The 11,242-nt window shown below is 44.9% G+C and overlaps 1 pseudogene; it reads right to left on the bottom strand.

The window, feature by feature from the left end:
• Positions 1-5,703: 5,703 nt before the first annotated feature.
• Positions 5,704-10,923, bottom strand: LOC121134369 (annotated as a pseudogene).
• Between the last annotated feature and the right edge of the window lie 319 nt (positions 10,924-11,242).

Genomic DNA, 11,242 nt, shown 5'->3' with positions numbered 1-11,242 from the left:
GCAAGCTAGCTTTAACTCTAAGTGTATGGAGGCACTCCAGATAGGTACTGTCAATCAACAGTCTAAGCCTCTGTAACTTTCCCTGGTCCCCAGATCCCCTCCCTCATTTGTGATTCCCTTCTCCTTCAATCTCCAGGACCTAAAAGAAGAAAAAAAATTACCTAAACTGAACCTTGTGCTCTGCTCTTCCAGAATCTTGCCAGGTTCAAGAGACACTGGCCGGTTCCACACAGCCTGGACACCAGTGAGACATCCAGCTACCCCAGGGCTCGGCCAGTGTCCCAGCTCTCTCAGGTCCCCTAAGGGTGGTCAAAGCCTCCAGCTTGTCAAGAAGCTGTCTCCCGAGAACTCAGTGTCGTCACTCCCCTAACCTCCCATGCCTAACTGCTCTCCTTTTTAATAAATAGAATAGGGAGGAATGTTATCATCCATGCCAACCAAACACTACTCCTTGGGGAATTTCAAAAGTGCTTCACCCCTGCAAGCCTGGCAGGCAGTATCCTGCTGCAAAGGTCGTTTTAACCCTATTTCTCTGAAGAGACAGATCTCTCTCTCTCTGTCTGTCTCTCTCTCCTTCTCTCTCTTTCTCTCACTCTCCCTTTCTCTCTCTGTATTTTCTCTCTCTCTCTCTGTCTTTCTGTCTCTCTGTCTCTGTCTCTCTCTGTCTCCCTCTGTGTGTGTCTCTCTGTCTCCATCTGTCTGTCTCCTCTTTTTCTCTCTGCCTCTCTCTTCTCCTCTCTTCTGCCACTCCTTTCCACAGAGGCTGGTCTCTCTCTGTTCCCCCCTTTTCCCATTCACTTTCCCCCAATAAAAAACCCTCCACCCAAGCTCTGTCCCGTTGTGTCTTTCTCTTGAATGCTGCTTTTTACGTTACAACAGTAGTTTAAGAGGATCAGAAAAGTTCTCAGACTCTCTATGAAATGAATTTATGGTTTATTTTATTTTATTTTACCTTGGCACACATGTGAAATATTTATTCAACTTAGAATGATTTTTTTCTTTTTCAATTATTTTTTATTTAGGTTAGAAACAATCTTGTTTCATATGTCCATCCCAGGTCTCTCTCCCTCCCCTTTTCTCCAGCCGTCCCCACCAGGTCCACCAGTCCCCAACCCAATCTCCACTCTGATCACCAAGGAGGGTGAGGCCCTCCATGGTGGATCTCCAGTAACTGGCATTTCATCCAGAGCAGGGCTTAGGCCCTCCCCCAATAGTCTCAGCTGAGAGAGCCTCCCATATTGTAGCATGGGCCCTCAAAGTCTACTTGTACACCAGTGGTGAATACTACCCAAGGCCCCATAGATTACCTAGGCCTCCACACTGGCACCCACATTCAAGAGCTCACCCTTGTTCAGGTCAACTGTTTCTGTGGGTCAAACCAGCCCACTCTTAACTCCTTTGCCCATCAGTTCTCTCTTTCTGACACTGAATTCTAGGAGTTCAGTTCAGTGTTTGTCTGTGGGTATCTGCCTCTGCTTTCCTCAGTAGCTGGATGAAGGTTCTGTTTCCTAGACTCTCTGGCAGTGGGATTGTATGCTGGCACTCCCCTGACTCATGTCTAAAATCTATAAATGAGTGAGTACCTACCATGTTTCTTTTTTTGTGACTGGATTACCTCACTCAGGATGGTTTCTTCTAGTGCCATCCATTTGCCTGCAAATTTCTGGATTTCATTGTTTTTTTTTCCGCTGAATAGTTCTCCATTGTGTAAAAGTACCACATTTTCTCTCTCTACTCTTCAATTGAGGGGCATCTAGGTTGCTTCCAGGTTCTGGCTATTACAAATAATGCTGCTATGAATGTAGTGGAACAGACATCCTTGTTGTGCAAATGTGCATCTTTTGGGTATATGCCTAAGGGTGCAATTGCTGGGCCTTGTGGCAGACGGATTCCCATTTTCCTGAGGAATCTCCATATTGATTATGGTTTATTTTTATATTAAATGAATTTTCAATTAAATATTAATTTGTTAAGGTTCAAACTTAAAGGGATGATGCTGTGAAATCCTAACCTTATCTAAGCTACTAACTTGTAAACTGTTTATTTACTGAAAAGTTTTATTCAGCCTCCTGTATATATTTTCAAGGTGTAACCTAAAATGGGGTCTACTTAGTAGACATATAAGCCTCAAACTCTTCAGAGGTCTGCTGAACATGGCATTTAAATGGTTAACAGAAAGTTTCCCATGACAGACAGAAGTGCCCCTACTGTCAGGAACCCTTTAGGGATCCATAAAAAGATAGAAGGGGCATAGTGGCTGTACCTGACCTGTGGTAACACGACTGGGTAAACTCACCCTTACTTCCCCTGTTGCCAGGGCTCTGCCCAAACTGGACATTTCTGGTTTGATTCCCTTATTTGCCTGGTCAAATAAGTCCAGTTTTCCAAATTTGCTCTACACGAAAAATCTCTCAGACCTGGGCCTAATAGCCAAAGGCCTCTACTGTTTTTTATGACAACAGATGATGAAATGTTATCCTATGACAGCTGAAGAGCCACCACTGTCCCCAACAAAGCTACCGAGACCAAGGGAGCCTAGGGTAACCTGTCTAATTAATGGGTTAGTCTCTGTAATTTAATTGATACATGGGTCATTTGGAATATACTTCCAGCTACAGTTTATCCTTCTCATATCTCTGATGATATTAGCTGCCTGACTGTAGCCTTAACAGTAGCAAGCATGCTAGGTCCTCCCCGAAGGCTACAGCTGCCTCTTCTTCAGACTTACTAGGGAGCTAAAAGGTAAAAGGATGGTTTACCTTGCTGCCAGTCTCTGAATGGAGATAGACTCACAAAACAGGTTTCAAAAAACTCTTTTCTATTTCTTTATTTAAAGGTACATTGTGTGCAATGGTTGCACAAATTAAACACCCATCCACTACATTCATAGCAGCATTATTTGTAATAGCCAGAACCTGGAAGCAACCTAGATGCCCCTCAATTGAAGAGTGGAGAAAGAAAATGTGGTACCTTTACACAATGGAGAACTATTCAGCGGGGGAAAAAAACAATGAAATCCTGAAATTTGCAGGCAAATGGATGGCACTAGAAGAAACCATCCTGAGTGAGGTAACCCAGTCACAAAAAAAGATTTAAAGTGTATGCAAGTTATACAGTTCTAAAAATGTGTTTTCAGTTGTGTAAATACAAATTGTAAAGGTAGAAGAAAGTGATTTAAAGCAAGTACAAGTTGAGAAATATTTCAAATTTCATTCCCTCTGTGCCATTGTTATCCTAAGACATCAAAAGTTCAGGGTTTTAACAGTGAAGAAGATTTTAAATTTCTTTTTGTTGTCTTCTAAGAGAAGACTTAAAAGTGCTTTTCAGTCAAAGATCTCTGTGTAATATAAGTGTGTTAATGTTGGGGAAGTCTTATGTCAATAAAGCACTGTTGAGCCAATAGGAATCTAGATAGGTGGGACTAGGAGTCCAGGAGGACTCTGGGAAGGAGAAACACAAGGAGTCAAGATGTAATGCCATGGGGTAGGAAGCCCAGAAACTTCTCCGGTAAGAGACATACTTAGATTAACAATTATGGGGTAATTACTTAAGTCAGAGCTAGCCAGTAAGAAACAAGCAAAGGCCAACAGCTTCATAATTAATATAGCCTGCTGTGTGCTTATTTGGGACTGATGCGGCTCTGAAACCAGGCTGGCAGGAAGGCTTCTCTCAAGGAAAAAGGTTTCTCTTAACACAGAAATATTTTAGATTCCCTGGCTTTAACTATGACACACAATCCTGAGTCTACTGCATTTCTACAATGTAGATTTCAGTACAGATTTTAAACAATTGCAGTGCTACCACATCTAAAACTTTCATCTTGTTTATGAACTTAGATGAAATTCTTGGACCTTCAGGGAATCACACTTGAATCTGAACCCTCACAAGTCAAAGGGAGGCCAGCTAAGGTCTCCTGTCAACCAATAGCCTAAGTTTCCCCACCTACTGAAAAGTTTGTGTACCCCATAAGCTTCTCTGCTGATGCAGAAATCCAAATCAGACCATATAAAACGGAATTAGAAAAAGACCATGTTTAATGGATACAATGCTCCCGGATACCCACCTCCCTGCCCTGCCCCCATGAGATGGGAAAGATTGCCTGGAAAACCATACCTCTATTTACTGGGGACAGTTTAAATACCTTGTGGGAGTGATCTTGAGCATCTCTGTGGGGGGGGATCATCATTTAGAGGGACTTCTGAGATGTAGTAGGTTTAGGAAGAAGACAGATAAAGGGACTTGCCATGGAACTTCCACCAGAGCATTCCAGACTCTGGGTGTATGGATGCCAGGGGCTGGGCTGAAGCCTCCACTATAACACCTGCTTCCTACTCTAGAGGATGGAAACTCTCTCCCTTTCTCTGGCCTTGGAACTCCTCTCTCAAACAACAGAGATCATGGGTCTGGAAGTTTCAAATGTCCACACAGGATAAAAAATTTCCCCCTGACCTTGTTAACTTTGCCTTCTCTCCCGAGTCTATTTGTCCCAGCAGATTTCAAGTCAACTGCAGGCTGCTGCATCAACTCACAAGTGCCAAGTGTTTCCTCACAGACTTCATTCCAGACATCTCCAGAGCAGCTAGCCACTGGTGGTCCAGTATCACAAACTTTTGAAAGCTGTCCTGTGTGTGTGTGTGTGTGTGTGTGTGTGTGTGTGTGTGTGTGTGTGTGTGTGTGTACCCACTACAGTTGTCTGTGAATATGAAAAGAGATATCCCTGGCCACCAGGCCTGGTTCTATAGGAGTTTATGAGTGGCCTGATGTCTGTGCTGGGAATCCAATTCTGGTTCTTTCCAAGAACAGCAAGTGTTTTTCATTGCTAAGCCATCTCAGCAGCTGCAGGAGGAATATGTTTATTAACATCTTCAGACAATAGTATATTTTGGAGACAATATCTTACTATATAAATATCTCTGGCCGGGAAGTTGCTGTATAGATGAGGCAAGTCGGGAATTCAAAGTCATCCCCCTGCCTCTGCCTCCTGAATGCTGAGATAAAGGGCATAGAGAATGGGCTGGTGAGTTAGCTTAGCAGCTAAGGGCACTGGCTGCTCTTCCAGGGAACCTGTGTTGGATTCCTAGTGTCCACAAGGCTGGTCACAACACTCTGTGACTCTAGTCTCTTGGGGCTTAATTCTCTCTGCTGGAGCGCTCATCATGCATAGACATAAGTGCAGTCAAAATGCCCATGCACAGGAAGGTCATTAAACCTTAATAAATGTCAAGGGCCACCACACTGTTGTCCCTGTAGATTTTTAAATGTGATAATTCTCTAAATTGGCGCAGGTAATTCTCTAAATTGAGAAAAAAAATTGTCTCCTGCATGTATGTCCACAGTAATCTCTTGTACATTGGGTGTGTGTTTATAAATGTTAATTTTAAAGGAGCGTGTGGTCTGAACAAGTCCTTAGACCTTTCAGTATTCACACATTTCAGTAAAAACTATCAACAGTCAATTGTCAAGGTCACCACAAATGCCTCAAAATTTTGTAAAGCATATGAAATTGCTAAATTTATGATGAGAAACTCGAGTGTCCAGAAATATTAATGTTCTCTTGAGGGCTAATGTTCTATCACTGTTGTAGTCCATAGGGAGGGTATTGGTGGCTATGGATTCATTCACATTGTTTATTGGAAGAGGAAGAGATGTTCATCAAGTATACTCCCAAGGAGCACAGGGTGGGGAAGAAGAGAAGCCACAGCTCTAGGTGTCAGTGGCTGCATGGTCTCTTTTTTTGGACAGGTACTTCTTCTTGTGCAGTTTCCTGGCAAGTTGTTCAGTACCTGTGGACAGGAGTCCGGAGATGCTGATGTGCATGATTTTCTGGCAGATTATCAGGAGCCACTGCGCGTTTCATTCCCGCTCTAAGCAATTCCAATTTTCTGCCATTTATTCTTTTAAATGGAAATAGATTCCATGAAATGCAGGCGATTGCTGCTCTTGAACCTGTTTGATTCAGCCCCCCCACCCCTTTTTTTTGCTAAAAATTGTTCTCTAAGCGCATATATACAAACTTTTCACATTGGAACAGGACATGGTGGTCGAGTGCCTTCAATCCCAGCACTTCAAAAAGAGGCATAAATATCAGGAGACCAAGACCACCCTAAGCTCCATGAGATCCTGTCTTAATCCAACAATAACTACAATAAAAATTCACACAGTAGTTGCATACTTTCCATCTATACAAATCCGTGCTGAATTCTGCCATCTCTTACAGAAATGAGCACGTAGACACAGATTGCCACTTCTCAGAAGACTTGTGCGTCAAGGCACACTCCTGTGATGCCAGCACTGTGACATTAAGGGTGGGAAAATCAGGAGTTCTAGGACAAGAATCCCATGGCAGATGAGTGCACACAGTCTGAAAGAATCTCCAGGGAACAAACCGGGGAAATTAGTGAACTGCTAACCGAAAAGGTGAATGATGTCCAGAAATCTCTGGTTTATTAGTAAAGTAAAACAGGAAAAGTTGGAGAACAAAGAAGACCGGGGGTGTCCTCTCTCCCTGTAAGTAAACCTGAACCTCATGCCAGGACCAAGAGGCAAACCTGAAAACTCTGAGTGAGACACTACATCTGTTTGCTCCTCTTCCAACCATGGCCACACTTAAATGTCATTGCTCTGTGATTTTCGCTGCACTTGTGTTGTTAGTTGCCCTATTGTGTTGGTCAATGCTAGTTTATTACAGCTGTCAGAAACCAGGCTTTGACCCTAAAACGTCTGGTGACAACACCATGGAGATTCCTGATGTCAAGGGCCCATGGGCCTTAAAAGACAATGAAAGACACACTCCTGTTTCTGTCAGACATTGGGGTGACCCTGGGAACAATGACAGCAGACCCAGACTCAGTTATGGGGAAAAGACCTTCATTCCCTGTAAATGCAGGAAACAAAAACAGAGGAGTCTGGGATGCCCACCTCCTCAGGATGGAAGACAACAGGACAGACAGCCAAGTCCACTAGAATCTACAGGGAATAAATACACTGTCCTTTGTCGGGAACAGTTGTCTGAAGTGGTAGGCGATGACCACACGTAAGTGAAAATATCAGCAAAGTAACGTAGGGAATTTTACACACCAGAAGAAGAAACTATCCTGAGTTCATAAAATGGGCTAGTGTGTCCATATAGCCACCCCATTCTGTGAAGAGTTACCAGAGTCCTGGTTAAGACAGAGTTCCAGAATATCACCACAGATTTAACAGGGGAATCATTTGGGGGCAGTGGGAAAGATGACCCAGGTGAGTAAGAAGAGACTATGTGAGAGTCCGGGATGTTCACAGGAACACCTGTGGGCATCCCAGGCCACACGTGACTGCACACAGCTTCCAGCTGTCACTAAGGCAACGGACTTAGCACAGCACACAGGATTCCATAAGAGTCTGAGCCTTTATTTTCTCCATCACCTTTGACTCACCTTTAGGACACTAGTCAATTACCCACTGTGGCAAGATGTTGCATAAACACAAAAAAATGCTTAATTAACAACAGTGGTGGCTCACACCTTACATCCCATTACTCTACAGTCAGAGGCAGGCAGATCTCTGAGAGTTAGAGCCCAGTCTCATCTGCAGAGCTATTTCCAGGAGAGCCAGGGCTACACAGGGAAACCTTGTCCTGAATAAGAATAAGAATAAGAATAAGAATAAGAATAAGAATAAGAATAAGAATAAGAATAAGAATAAGAATAAGAATAATAGAGGCATGAAGTTGTTGCTGGTTGAAACTAAAGCACAATCAGCAATTGGGGTTTCCCAGCCCTGCCCCTGTTGGAGATCCAGTGATGATTGGGGAGGACACAAAGCTCAGGGGGGATGGGCTTGTTGTTGCTCAAGGCTCGGATGAATTCATCAGCTGCTTGCATTTAGCTCAGAGGAATAAGACACATGGCCACCATCACATCACATATAGAAGGAGAAGACAAAAGGTCTTGAGCCCACAATGGGGGGAGAAACCAGAACAAATCCTGGTAGGTTCAGCCCAGCTGTCTTGCCCTGTAGAAGAAAAGAACAAGGAAGAAATTCAGATCAGTGTCTTAAATGTTGACATTCTGAACAGACCATTATACACCCAAACTGTCCCAAACCCAAGTAAAGCTGTATGAGAAGGCTGGACATCCTAGCGACTGCCTCTGAGTGTAACTTGAAACAGGAGCAGATCAAAGACTCTGAATGGAACTAAATGAGGAGGTGTGGGCTGGCTTAGAACCTCCATGTGGGCTGGCTTAGAACCTCCATGGACGCCTGTGTGTGCTGCAACAGGTGTCTCAGGGATGAGCCCCCACTGTAAGGACCGGCAAGCTTGAATAGAGCTGCATCACATTTTAACTCTCAGAGCAATCCCTTTAATAAGAGCTCATTGAAGCGTCAGGTTCTAGAAGGTCTAGAGGAATCTCCTGGTTCTTATCTCAGGGAAGCCTTAACAACTGTGAATGCAGATCCAGAGAAAAATGAGGAAACATGTCGGAAGATTGCACACTAGGAGGACTAACTGGACTCCTGCATATCTGTTCTCAGTAGGAACCTTTCCATCTGACCTCTGAGAGCTGAGGATAAGGTCTCTGCCATCTGTGTCATTGCAGTGATGAATCTGTCCATTAAGTTCTTTATGCTTCACAGTGAAGTTAATGTCAGCTCATCAGCACAAGACAGAATAGGCCACTGTGTGGATGCAACTTTGCTCTCTCGTGGCAGGGCACACTCTCAGCTGGGTTTGGTGTTCCCACAGAGACACAAACTCAGACCCTGAGCTTTTCTTACCTTTGGTCCTCCACTTCCATATGAGAAAAGTCACCACAGCTCCCATGAGCACAGCTCCAAGAACCAGGCCAGTAACAATTGCCATGATGGGGATAGGGGGCTGAGGAGGCTCCGAGGGAAGAATGGAAGGAACAGGAGCCCTCTGACCTCCAGCCATCAGTCATGACCTTGTCCCAGTTCCCCATAGACTCCCAACTCCCTGTGTGAGTCTCTGTGCTCACTCCTCCTTTCCCCATCTCAGAGAGAGGGTTCAGGCAGTCCCTCACGATAGATGTGACATGTGTATCTCTGCTCCTCCCCAGGAGGCACCACCACAGCTGCCTACTTCTGGAAGGTCCCATCCCCTGCAGGACTGGTGTTCATCACCTCCACATCATGTGTCTGATCATTCCCTTCCCTCTGCCAGGTCAGGGTGATCTCAGCAGGGTAGAAGTTGAGGACCAAGCACCTAAGTCAACTCTGACCTTTTGTGTCACATGTATTTTAGGGATATCTGAGGGGAACAAATATGGAGAATTCAGTGATTTTGCATTCTTTCTGGGATCACTCAGTGTTTGTAGCTGAAATTACTTTCCAGCCTGGTCCTGCAGGTGATTAGCCCTAAATGAACACACAAAGATTTATATTAATTTATAGGCCATTGGATAGGGCTTCTTACTGGCTAGCTCTCTCATGATTTGTATCACATAACTACTAATCTGCTTCTTTCTACATGGCCTTATCTTACTAGAGAATGCCTGGTGCATGCTATCTTCTGTGTCTCTACATGGCATCTCCCTGGATGTCTCTCTCTCTGTCCCTTCTCTCCAGTGGGTCTGGTAGCCCAGCTTATAATTCCTACCTGGCTATTAGCCGAACAGTGTTTTATTTATCAACCAATAAGAGAAGCATATATACAGAAGGACATCCCCTTTCAAGTGCTCATGCAACCTTGTGTTGAATGGAAGGATGAATTGGCTTGAAGGAGAGAGGCAGATCCCACCTATCAGCCTAAAATCAGGATGTGGGTCCAGTAATCTATCTTTTGCAAAGTTTCAGACCCAGCACAAGCCAGCACAGAGCAGGAGACTCCTGATCTCATTCTAGGAATGTGGACTCTGGTTCTGACTGGATGGGGAGCGAGAGTGAGCCACACTGGAGTCAGACCTCCCAAGTGCGTGGACAGTGAACAGCTATGACAGAGATCATGTTCACAAGGCAAATGGAAGGGAGCTGCTGCTTAACTGGCAGACTGCAGTGTCCTGAGGGAAGGCTTTGCCCTCTGGAGAGTCCCTCTCTCTCTTGTTGAATCAGGAAACCCATTTGACACTCTTTCCCCTGTTGATGCCAGACCGAATCAGTGTCCCAGCTGCTCCCTGCTGAGGAGAAACCCTCAGGGGACAGGGGCTCCAGTTTCAGAGCAGATGGGGCTGTGTTTGTCCTCACCTGTTCTCAGCAAAATATTCTTCCCATAGTCCAGCTGTGCAAGGAGTTAGTCCACACATTCACCCTCAACGTAAGTCTTCATAATGTTTGCATAATTTGACTCCTCCCACTTTTCAGCTTCCTTGCACATGGAGGTCCAAATTTGAGTTCCTCCTTCAGGGTGATGGAATCATGGAGGCTGAAGGTTAGTTCAAATAGTGGGTGACTGGACACTCCAGACAGCAATCCGCAGTCATATACATTCTGGATTGTGTGATATCCTAGCCAAGCCCTCATCCACAGCCACAGGGTAGGTCCCATGATGGGGCCCTACAGGGGCTTGCTCCCTCCCATGTGGCCTTTCTAATGGACAGAAAACCAGGCCTGTGTCCCAAGACTCTCTTCAGCCTAGTTTCCACGGGTCACATTTCACCGGGGTAAATCTCAAACATGACTCACTGGGGCCACCCTACTGGGAGCATGAGATTTGGGGTTTCTGATTTGGACAAACTCACCAGATTCATTATACTTGTAGATGTGGAACATTTTCTACAGCATTTTTAAAGCTTTTCTTCCTGTCCCAGGGCCTCCAGGGTCGTCCACTCCCAATATGCTGGCTTCTGAAATTGATCCATGGTGCACAGTGTTCCACTCTTGAAGGTTTTGCTCTGCTGTTGAAGCTCTCAAACTGAGCGTCATCCACAAAGGCAACAGTGATGTACTGGGAATCCATGAAGCCAGGCCAGGTAAGGAAATTTCAAAATACAGCAGCAAGTGTAAACCTAGGTGTGATGGACCTTTAGATCTCAATCTCTCAGGTCTGGGAAAAGCAGGGCAGGGGACAGGGGTCAGGATGGAAATTGGAGAAAGGACCCAAGTATCTGACTAAGGAAGAAGCTGACTTTCCTGTGCTATAGCCCCAAGTGTGGAGTCCTTTTGTCTCCCAGGTTAGGTTCTAGTCCTTCTGATACCCACACTCACCCTCTGGATGCCTGGTCAGGGCAAGGTTGCCCAGGATCAGTAGCAGGAGGAGAGCCTCAGGAACAAATGTCTTCTTTTTGCTTGAAGTCTGAACACTGAG

The sequence above is a fragment of the Mesocricetus auratus genome, unplaced genomic scaffold, assembly GCF_017639785.1.
Source record: "Mesocricetus auratus isolate SY011 unplaced genomic scaffold, BCM_Maur_2.0 Super-Scaffold_100027, whole genome shotgun sequence".
Classification (NCBI taxonomy): domain Eukaryota; kingdom Metazoa; phylum Chordata; class Mammalia; order Rodentia; family Cricetidae; genus Mesocricetus; species Mesocricetus auratus.
Note: the sequence above shows the minus strand (reverse complement) of the source record. Positions and strands in the feature narration are given on the sequence as shown.